The following is a 9,894-nucleotide window of genomic DNA, read 5'->3' as shown; positions in this document are numbered from 1 at the left end:
TTAAACAGTTTTCCCTAGGTACATAATTATATAATAATAACCCACCCTCCCCCTTGGAGGGACTTGGACATTACATATTCAAGGCATAATGCATAGCGCTAACAAAATTTTCAATAAATTTCAGCTTTTATGTACATTCAGTGCCCATTTTCTAATTTTTACATTTCTCTATTCTCTGTGCTTTCTTTTATTCTTTCACGGCTCATGTTCATTTTAACTTATCTACAGACTCATAAAATTGGAGATTTTCATAGGTTTTTTGGTTTGTAGAACTGCATTGGGCATTGGTTTTTGTAATAAATGTTCTTTTTTTCTTCCTCAAGAGATTTTGTAATTTCCTGTTTGTGTGTGTGTGTGTGTGTGTGTGTTTTTAAGAAATGATAGTCCTGGATTCTTTCAGAACATAAATATAGGTAAAGCAAAAAGTCACAAGTGATAATATTATTAATGAAATATAGAAAAATATTAATAGAAAGTGAGAACTTGATATTACTTTAATGACTTCAGTTATTCCTAGTCTTTATTTTTTACCCTCACTGATGACATACATTGTCTAAAATAAATAATAAGATAAAAGAACATACATTCTTAGGTGCCAAAGGTGAAAAACATTTTTGCATTGTCTCTTATACTTGCTTTTATCCTAGGGATTGAATATATGATTTAAATATTTACAGTGATACCTTGAGGAGTATCTTATTACCCATGGGAGTAATGTGCTTACACATGGTTATACAATTCAGAACTAGGCAATTCCCTGTGTGCCTTCACGAGCCTCTACATATTTCATGAAGCTGCTGTTAATACATTTGCCTTTGTGCTTTGTGTTTAAAGATTGCATAATTATTATTTTCGTAATTTGTTATTTCTCTCAGTTCTCAATATCATTGGTTTCCCCATTTGTAATACAGAGTAACCAAAGCATAAAATAGACTGTTGTCCACATTAAATATCAATGTTATCCATTAAATAACATCAAAACTCTGTTTCATTGTTTAAGTTATAGTAGCAACATCATTTTACCAATGCTCTTTTCAATAGTGTGGGGCTACAGCACATTCTTTTTAGTGAAGAGAAGACACGTGACATTTGTGTTTTCATATTCTATATGTTTACTACAGTAAATAAAATACATGAAGCAAAAAAAAAAGCAAAAAATTCATTTTGACATTTGACTTTATGCAATAATTTAGGTCTGGCTTTCAGTTTGGATTTTTCTGGTTCACTCACCTGCAATAATGACTTTATTCATCCTAAAGCAAGTGAGTGCAATGTTATTGCAGTCACAAAGAATCACAGGAATCAAAGTATTGATTTTTTTTTCTTAACTCGTAATCAAAACCTCTGCAACATGTAGGTGCTGGCTCAGACTTTCTAAAGTTGAAAGCTGTAGAATGTGAACTTTTCTTTCCTCAAGGCTATAACTTTATTTTTCCTACCCAATTCTAGAGAGATTAGAAAGAGGGGTAAACAGACCTTAGCATTTTGCAATTGCTTATAGAGTCTGGTTGGTGCCTCAGCTGCTTCTGCAAGCAGCTGTAACAAAAAACTTTGCCTACAGGCAAGTCCACAGAAGCCCTTTTTTTTCCCTCCTAGCTTGCCTAGGGGCTGTGCTCCAGGCTAAACTTATGGCTTTGGTTACCTTTCAAATCTGCATTTTCAACAATTTTATTTGAATACCAAGTCACGTTTCAGATTTTCTGTATTTTAAAAATTTATCAGTAATACATCCCTGCTTTCTTGTGGCCTCCCACCCCCATATTCAAATGATAAAAAAACTATATATTAATAAAGTAGTACGAGGCCCTACATTTCATCAATATTGATGTTTACTTATTGGAAAATTCTCAAAAACAAGGAGAAAAACAAATGTTTTATAAGTTTTACAGAGCTGACATTTGGGACTGACTCAGAAATCAGGTATATGATGACAATTAAAGTTTCTATGATAGAGCATAAAGCTGTTTTGCCTACTCTGTAGTAAGAAATGATCTGACATTTTAATAAAGATAAATTAAATGATAAATTGGAAAACACAATTGTATAAGAGGGAAAGAAAGATGAAATATGCAACTAGAAAATCCTTAAGACTTTATTGGCCAATATTCACTGCACTCCTGACAGGTGCTGTCTTAGCAGATATGGTAATGTCCCCTATTCACTTCTGTCTCATATTCTGTGGCATCATGAAATTTATGCAATATCTGTGAACATTTTTACATGCATCCAATATAAATTTTAGTTTATCTATAGACTATTGTCAAAGATATCTATGAGTTTCTGAAAGCATTTTTAAAATTCTCAGAATTTATTTTGCTTGAGGGTGTTCCTGATTATGTTGAAATTCTACTGGGAATCTCATTTTTATTATCACCATCCAGTTTTCTTCTCATGTACTCAGAAATATACAGGCAGAACTTTAAGCTTTACATCAAAACAGAATCAACAATAACAACATATTCATGATAGACACACAAAATTGGCACTATTTACTTTGCTGATGTTATGTTGAAATGTTACTTTCATATATTTTTATTAATTGTCTAATGGAAAATTAACATGAGCATATGATAAATATAAAGGAACATAAAAGATTCTTTTTTTTTAGAAGATTTTATTTATTTATTTGTCAGAGAGAGAGCACAAGCAGGGGGAGTGGCAGGCAGAGGGAGGTGGAGAAGCAGGCTCCCTGCTGAGCAAGGAATCCCATGTGGGACTCAATCCCAGGACCCTGGGATCATGACCCGAGCTGAAGGCAGACGTTCAGCCTACTGAGCCACCCAGGTGCCCAGGAAAGATTCTTTTCTATAAAAGATTCCACAGCACTCTTTTTGATATGCAAACATTGTTAATATTATTTTGTGCATCCTACCATCATTTGACTATAAATTTGTACAACTATTATATTTTTAACAAAAAGGAGATGTTAGACATACATTTCCTCTTATGCAGTTTTCTATTTTCAGTAAATAATATGTATTTTGGCTCCATATCATCAAATTAGATCTACTTCATTATTTTAGCATCTGCAGAGTGAATATTCATTATATAAATATACTAGGATACATTTAATTAGCCCTATATTAATGTGCATTTTATTCATTTCTAGCATTTTGCTCATACGAACTATGCTACAGTGAGAATCTTTGTACACATATCTTCGCACAATTGTAACCCCGTGATGTGCTTTAACTAATAGAATGTGGAACACATGACATTTTCCTGCTTTTGTGCTATGGGTAGTGAGTTGCCAAGTAAGAAATCCAACTGCCAGAGACTACCATGCCCTCCCAAACTATAGAATTGTAAATAAATAATACAATGTCTTAAGCTACTGATTTCTATGAAAGCTAATTACACAGCAATAGGTCATCAAGAGATGCTTCATTAAATTTAAGACATTCTGTTCATTAAAATACACCATTAAGAGATGAAAAGAAAGTCATGGATTAGAAGGCATTTACAATGCATACAACTGAAAAAGAATTTATATTCAGATTATATAAAGAACCTCTACAAATTAATGGAAAATCCAAATAGTAAATGGGCAAAAGGCTTGAGACACCTTATAAAAGAATATATTAAAACAGATAATAGTTATATAAAAGGTGCTCAACATCATTAGTAATCATGGAAATGCAAATTAAACTGCATCCATCAATGGTTAAAAGAGAGAGTTTGCCAATACCAAATGTTGACAAGGATTCCTGTAGCAAGTGAAATTTGTTTGCATCCTTAGTGAGAGTATAAACAAGCACCACTACATGGGAGATACTGGGCAGTCCTTACCAAACAACTAGCAATTCCCCTCCTACATAGATTCTCAAGTGAAATGAGTGCACTTGTCCTCCAAAGACAGGTAAAAAAAAAATGTTCGTAATAGCTTTACTAATAGCCAAAGCTAGAAGTAAGTAACCATAGACAAAATGTTACATTTGTGCAGTGAATACACAACAATGAAAAAAAGTAAATTATTGATATCTGTAATTACATGGATCAATATTGTTTTTCTTCATAAATGGCATCTTTCCATCTAAAATTTTTATTTTGCTTATGAAGCACTTCCCCAACTAAAAAGTTTTTTAAAATGCAGAAATACCTTGTTTTATTGTGCTTCACTTTTATTGCACTTCATAGATGCTGCATTTTATACAAATTGAAGGTTTTTGGCAACCCTGCATTGAGCAAGTCTATTAACATTACTTTTTCAATAGCATCAGCTCACTTTATGTCTATGTCACATTTTGGTAATTCTCACAATATTTCAAACTTTTCATTATTATTATATTGTTATGGTGATCTATGGTTAGTGATCTTTGATGTTACCATTGTAACTGTTTTGGGGCTCCATGAACCCTACTCATATAACCTGGGGAACTTAATTGATAAATGTGTGTGTTCTGACTGCTCCAGCAACCAGCTATTCCTCAGCCCTCACCTCTCTCCTTCTCCACAAGCCTCCCTATTTCCTGAGACACAATACTGAAGTTAGGCCAATTAATAAACATACAATGACCTCTAAGAGTTTAAATGAAGAGTCACATGTCTCTCATTTTAAATAAAAAACTAGAAATGATTAAGTTTAGTGAGGAAAGAATATAAAAGCCAAGATAGGCTGAAAGCAAGGCCTCTTTCACTAAACAGTTAGCCAAGTTGTGAATGCGAAGGAAAACATCTTAAAGGAAATTAAAAGTACTATTCCAGTGCACAAAAATAATAAGAAATCAAAACAGTTTTATTGCTGATATGAAAAAAGTTTGAGTAGTTTGGATAGAAGATCAAGCCAGTCACAACATTCTCTTAGCCAAAGTCTAATCTAGAGCAAGGTCCTAAGTATCTTCAATTTTATGAATGCTAAGAGGTAAGGAAGCTGCAGAAGAAAAATTTGAAGCTAGCAGGGTTGGTTCATGAAGGAGAAGCAGGCTTCCCTCTGAGCAGGGAGGCCGATGTGGGGCTTGATCTCAGGACCCTGGGATCATGACCTGAGCTGAAGGCAGACACTTAATGACTGAGCCACCCAGGTGCCCTGTAGTATTTCTTAAAAGAAAGAAAATAGGGAGGGAGAGGGGGAGAAAGAAAAAAAGTCAAGGGCATGAATGCCAAGGGGTGGGGATCATTGCAAGCCATCTTAGAGGATGCCTACCACAACCAACTTCTGAAATAGTGTGAAAATGGATCAGAAACACCAACATTAAAATAACCTGTTAAATCCATAGTTTTCTGATTATTATCTTTTAAAAAATCTTTTCACAGTGGTTCAAGGTAATGATCTGCAAAATTATTTCAAAAAAGGATGTACAATGGGTAAAATAGGCTTGTATCTGTGTCTGACAGAAACAAGAATGTTGATAAATAGGAAATTGTTCCACTCCCTAGACTGTTTCAAAAATAGCTTAGCTATTTGAGATTTGTTTCAGAAGAAAAAGGAGGACACAGAAAAATAGCTAGCCTATTAGTTGTCCAAGAGGAATATTTGTGGGTCCCTGTCTCCAAACATCTCAGCTAAATACTGGAAAGGAGATTCACTTCAATTCTTTAAGCTTCATCTTTAAAAGGAAGTACAGAGTATCAACAAATCAGATTTGTCATTAATATTAATAAATAAACTGGCAGAGTAGGCATCTGTCTGCTTTCCTCTTATCCTCATATTGTTTCCACTCTCCTTCTATCACTTCTGTCACACTGAAGAATTTTCTGTCCCATCCAACTTTATGTGATTTTTCTCTTCTCCAAAAAGTTATAGCAGTTTGAATTTCCAGTATCACTGATTATCATTATATTTAATATTATGGACCCAGAACTCCAAGATGGCATCAGTCATACCAGTGAAGGAGAATATGCTCATGGATGTGAAACTAGGAGAGCTGCCCAGCTGGATACTGATGCCGGATTTCACCCTTAAGGCCATTGCTGGAACATTTCAAAGAGGTTACTAGCGGTATTACAACAAGTATGTCAATGTGAAGAAAGGAGGCATTGCTGGGATTTCTATGGTGCTGGCAGCTTATGTGCTTTTCAACTACTGTCGTTGTTACAAGGAACTCAAACATGAGCAGCTATGCAAGTACCACTTGAAGAGGGCCCAGTGTGGAGGCACATTTGGCATTCCTGACCATGACCTTTGCCTGGCACCCTTGAATCCTTTCATATTAACATCCAATAAAAGATGAATGCTCATCTCTATATTTTGCAGTATTTAGCTAAGTTTCTGTACATTGTATATGTTCAACATGGACTTATTTAATTCTATTGAGTGGAATTCATAAATAGGACTAACTATTAATACATTTACTCTACTCAAAATAAAGATTATCGGCTACTTTACATGAGTATTCTACAAAAATAATAAATGCCAAATTTATACATTTTTATTATTTGCAGTAGTTGCAATGTTGTCCTTCAGATGTAATTTTGCTTTGAGCATTGAAATTAATTCAAACTTCAATTGATCCAATTTTTCAGTTTATTTTTTAAAGAATCAAGTTGGTTTCCCATATGAAATAAATCCAGTGGGACCATAGAAATAATATCTAAATTATTGACATGTATATTTTGACATTAATTTTTTTCTAGCTTTTGCTGCTTTGAGGCTATTTGGCATTTTAATATAAATAATAAATTCATGTACATATATGTTGGAATAGACCCACAATTACCAAGCAAAACTATATACATCAAGAGACTATATACTACTGTTTTACAACAAAAAGCCATTTTCAAATTGTGTCACTTATTTAGCTAAAGAAAAGTAACAAGTCTTTTAAGAAAATAGAAGCTACTTTTATTTTCTGTGCAGCATTGGCTAGTTTGGAGAGATGAATATTGTTTTCTATGCCAATGATATTGCTTTAGTTTTATGATAAAGAAGCTACTTATATTTGAGAAAGATATATTTTTTCTATTATTTTTGCATGGTAAAATACATAAGACAAGGAGGAAGTTACACAATTACCTTAATTTGCATTTTTATTCCCCAAATTATTTTCATAAAACAACACAAATAATTTAGAAGATTGTCTGGTACTCAATAAATATTTTTAAATGAGTTTTGATGATTATTTAATTTTCTTAAAAGAGTTACATTATAAGCATCTGACAAAGTACAGCATCTTTTCTTGATCAAAACTCTTCAGAGTATAGGGATATAGGGTACATACCTCAACATCATAAAAGCCATCTATGAAAAACCTATAGCGAATATCATTCTCAATGGGGAAAAACTAAGAGCTTTCCCCCTAAGGTCAGGAACACAGCAGGGATGTCCACTATCACCACTGCTATTCAACATAGTGTTAGAAGTCCTAGCCACAGCAATCAGACAACAAAAAGAAATCAAAGGCATCCAAATCAGCAAAGAAGAAGTCAAACTCTCACTGTTTGCAGATGATATGATACTTTATGTGGAAAACCCAAAAGACTCCACCCCAAAACTGCTAGAACTCACACAGGAATTCAGTAAAGTGGCAGGATAGAAAATCAATGCACAGGAATCAGTGGCATTTCTATACACCAACAATAAGACAGAAGAAAGAGAAATTAAGGAGTTGATCCCATTTGCAATTGCACCCAAAACCATAAGATACCTAGGAAAAAATCTAACCAAAGAGGCAAAGGATCTGTACTCAGAAGACTGTAAAATACTCATGAAAGAAATTGAGGAAGACACAAAGAAACGGAAAAACGTTCCATGCTCATGGATTGGAAGAACAAATATTGTGAAGATGTCAATGCTACCTAGAGCAATCTACACATTCAGTGCAATCCCCATCAAAATACCATCCACTTTTTTTCAAAGAAATGGAACAAATAATCTTAAAATTTGTATGGAACCAGAAAAGACCCGGAATAGCCCGAGGAATGTTGAAAAAGAAAAGCAAATCTGGCGGCATCACAATTCCGGACTTCCAGCTCTATTACAAAGCTGTCATCATCAAAACAGTATGGTACTGCCACAAAAACAGACACATCGATCAATGGAACAGAATAGAGAGCCCAGAACCGGACCCTCAACTCCATGGTCAACAATTCTTTGACAAAGCAGGAAAGAATGTCCAATAGCAAAAAGACAGTCTCTTCAACAAATGGTGTTGGGAAAATTGGACAGCCACCTGCAGAAGAATGAAATTGGACCATTCCCTTACACCACACACAAAAATAGACTCCAAATGGTTGAAAGACCTCAATGTGATACAGGAGTCCATCAAAATCCTAAAGGAGAACACAGGCAGCAACCTCTTCGACCTCAGCCGCAGCACTTCTTCCTAGAAACATCACCAAAGGCAAGGGAAGCAAGGGCAAAAATGAACTATTGGGATTTCCTCAAGATAAAAAGCTTTTTCACAGCAAAAGAAACAATCAACAAAACCAAAAGACAACCAACAGAATGGGAGAAGATATTTGCAAATGACATGTCAGATAAAGGGCTAGTATCCAAAATCTATAAAGAACTTACCAAACTCAACACCCAAAGAACAAATAATCCAATCAAGAAATGGTCAGAAGACATGAACAGACATTTTTCCAAAGAAGACATCCAAATGGCCAACAGACACATGAAAAAGTGCTCAACATCGCTCGGCATCAGGGAAATCCAAATCAAAACCTCAATGAGATATCACCTCACACCCGTCAGAATGGCTAAAATTAACAAGTCAGGAAACGACAGATGTTGGCGGGAATGTGGAGAAAGGGGAACCCTCCTACACTGTTGGTGGGAATGCAAGCTGGTGCAGCCACTCTGGAAAACAGTATGAAGGTTCCTCAAACAGTTGAAAATAGAGCTACCATACGATCCAGCAATTGCACTACTGGGTATTTACCCCAAAGATACAAATGTAGGGATCTGAAGGGATACATGCACCTAGATGTTTATAGCAGCAATGTCCACAATAGCCAAACTGTGGAAAGAGCCAAGATGTCCATCAACATGGATAAAGAAGAAGTGGTATATATATACAATGGAATATTATGCAGCCATCAAAAGGAATGAGATCTTGCCATTTGCAATGACGTGGGTGGAACTGGAGGGTGTTTTGCTGAGTGAAATAAGTCAATCAGAGAAAGACATGTATCATATGACCTCACTGATATGAGGAATTCTTAATCTCAGGAAACAAACTGAGTGTTGCTGGAGGGGGGTTGGGGTGGGAGGGATGGGGTGGCTGGGTGATAGACACTGGGGAGGGTATGCGCTATGGTGAGTGCTGTGAATTGTGCAAGACTGTTAAATCACAGATCTGTACCTCTGAAACAAATAATGCAATATATGTTAAGAAAAAAAAAAGAAGAAGATAGCAGGAGGGGAAGAATGAAGTGGGGTAAATCGGAGGGGGAGAAAAAACCAGGAGAGATGATGGACTCTGAAAAACAAACTAAGGGTTCTAGAGGAGGGGGGGTGGGGGGATGGGTTAACCTGGTGATGGGTATTAAAGAGGGCACGTTCTGCGTGGAGCAGTGGGTGTTATGCACAAACAATGAATTATGGAACACTACATCACAAACTAATGATGTAATGTATGGTGATTAACATAACAATAAAAAATTTAAAGAGAAAAGTTATATTATTTTTTCCATTAACAGTAATTAAAATATGTAACAAAACCAATATGCCGAAACTGATTCTGAAGCCATCTTTTCAGATAAATAAAATCACATTTGATCTTGTGTGGATGCACATACACATATTGCATGTGCAGGTATATGTATATTTATATGAAAGCAAGGACATATGTTTATCAACTAAAAGTAATTTTGAAAATATACATAATAATTTAAGTACTGATATTATAGTATTTCTATAATTATTGTATATGGTAAAATTCCAATGAAGAAATTCTCCTAACCTGTATGTTTTACTTATCATCTTCCTTCTTGTCCTCTTTCAAATGTTCTGTA

The 9,894-nt window shown here is 34.9% G+C and overlaps 1 pseudogene; it reads left to right on the top strand.

Moving 5' to 3' along the window:
• Window positions 1-5,807: 5,807 nt before the first annotated feature.
• Window positions 5,808-6,170, top strand: LOC113925487 (annotated as a pseudogene).
• Window positions 6,171-9,894: the final 3,724 nt, after the last annotated feature.

This window comes from Zalophus californianus, chromosome 2 (assembly GCF_009762305.2).
Source record: "Zalophus californianus isolate mZalCal1 chromosome 2, mZalCal1.pri.v2, whole genome shotgun sequence".
NCBI lineage: Eukaryota > Metazoa > Chordata > Mammalia > Carnivora > Otariidae > Zalophus > Zalophus californianus.
This window is presented reverse-complemented; position numbering and strand designations above follow the sequence as displayed.